The sequence below is a fragment of the Lepidochelys kempii genome, chromosome 21 (genome assembly GCF_965140265.1).
Source record: "Lepidochelys kempii isolate rLepKem1 chromosome 21, rLepKem1.hap2, whole genome shotgun sequence".
Classification (NCBI taxonomy): Eukaryota; Metazoa; Chordata; order Testudines; family Cheloniidae; genus Lepidochelys; species Lepidochelys kempii.
Window position 1 is genome coordinate 19591596 of NC_133276.1, and position 1669 is coordinate 19593264.

Consider the following 1669-nt stretch of genomic DNA (forward strand, 5'->3'; position numbering starts at 1 on the left):
CCCCTGTGACTCTCAGCTGGCTGGCTAGCACTCTGCACTTATTGCTTCCCTCCGGCTGCTTCCTCTTGCAGGACTCTCTCTCCTCCATCAACTGTAGCCCTGCAGTACCGGATCTGCGGGTCCTGCCCTGAGTCCCTGCATCCCCCTGCTTTGTCTCCATTCCCTGCAGGCCACAAAAATGTCATGGGAGGCCGCCCCTCCCCTCACTCGGTGATCCTGCTCAAATCGTCCAGCTGCAGCCTCATCTCCTGGAACTCAGCCAGCTGTCACTTGATCCAATTGTACAGCAGCCCACAGCCTCCCCCTGGGTCTGCCCCACCTGGTTATTCCTTACAGGCTGACCTGACCCCCTCTTCCAAGCCCAGATTCGCCCACTAAGCAGCCTACTGGCACTCAGAGCCACAGACATGGAGGTGCTGGAGGAGGGAGGTGTGACTCTAGGGTGGGGTTCTTCTCTAAAGATGGCTGGCAGAAAGGTGGTGCTCAGCTCTGTCAGTGACCTGCCCCTTTGCCTCGCAGCCAGGGGATGCAGACAGTTATGTAAAGTTCATAAAGGGAGTATTTGGTTCCAAGTGAATGTGAGGAATGTGCAATTATGAGAGGGAATTTCCATCCCTCCTTCACTTATGCAGCAGGGCCCCAGTGGCCTAATGGATAAGGCATTGGCTTCCTAAGCCAGAGATTGTGGGTCCAAGTCCCATCTGGGGTGAAAAGCTGCTTTCTTCTTCTATATTGCAAGGAAACCTTGGTCTTATTTTCACCAAGGAAGCTGGGATATGTTGGAACACAAAGTACTGGATCTTGGGAACAATCCTCCACAAATGTCATCTTCCACTCGACAAACGCTTTCTAAACCCATCAGTAGCAAACAGTTAATACTAGTGTTTGTCTGAGAACAGAGTGAAGGGGAGTGTTTACTCCAACATGTCAATGAACAAAACAGATGGAAAGAGGAAGGCCGTTCTGAAAGAGAATGGATCTGTCTGGAGACAAAGCAGAGCCTGAGGATGAGCAATCGTGTGAAAAGAAGAGGTTCAAATGTCTGTTAGATGTTAGTTAGGTTGGTCTGGCAAATTTAAAGAAAATACCAATGCCCTTAGCATGATGCGGACACTGGCTGTTTCTGACCTTTTACGAAGAGTTCATTGAGAAATATTTTCCTTAATTATGTTATGGAATAAAGGGTGTGTCATAAATATAAAGGGAAGTGTAAACCCCTTTGAAATCCCTCCTGGCCAGGGGAAAGCTCCTCTCACCTGTAAAGGGTTAAGAAGCTAAAGGTAACCTTGCTGGCACCTGACCAAAATGACCAATGAGGAGACAAGATACTTTCAAAAGCTGGGAGGAGGGAGAGAAACAAAGGGTCTGTGTGTCTGTCTATATGCTGGTTTCTGCCGGGGATAGACCAGGAATGGAATCTTAGAACTTTTAGTAAGTAATCTAGCTAGGTATGTGTTAGATTATGAGTTCTTTAAATGGCTGAGAAAAGAATTGTGCTGAATAGAATAACTATTTCTGTCTGTGTATCTTTTTTGTAACTTAAGGTTTTGCCTAGAGGGGTTCTCTATGTTTTTGAATCTAATTACCCTGTAAGAGATCTACCATTCTGATTTTACAGGGGGGATTTCTTTATTTCTATTTACTTCTATTTTTATTAAAAGTCTTCTTG

General features: G+C 46.4%; 1 non-coding gene across 1 annotated transcript; it reads left to right on the plus strand.

The window, feature by feature from the left end:
• Positions 1 to 636: 636 nt before the first annotated feature.
• On the plus strand, positions 637 to 709 carry TRNAR-CCU (transfer RNA arginine (anticodon CCU)). The gene has a single exon. It is a non-coding gene; the product is annotated as a tRNA-Arg (tRNA).
• The last annotated feature ends 960 nt before the right edge of the window (positions 710 to 1669 follow it).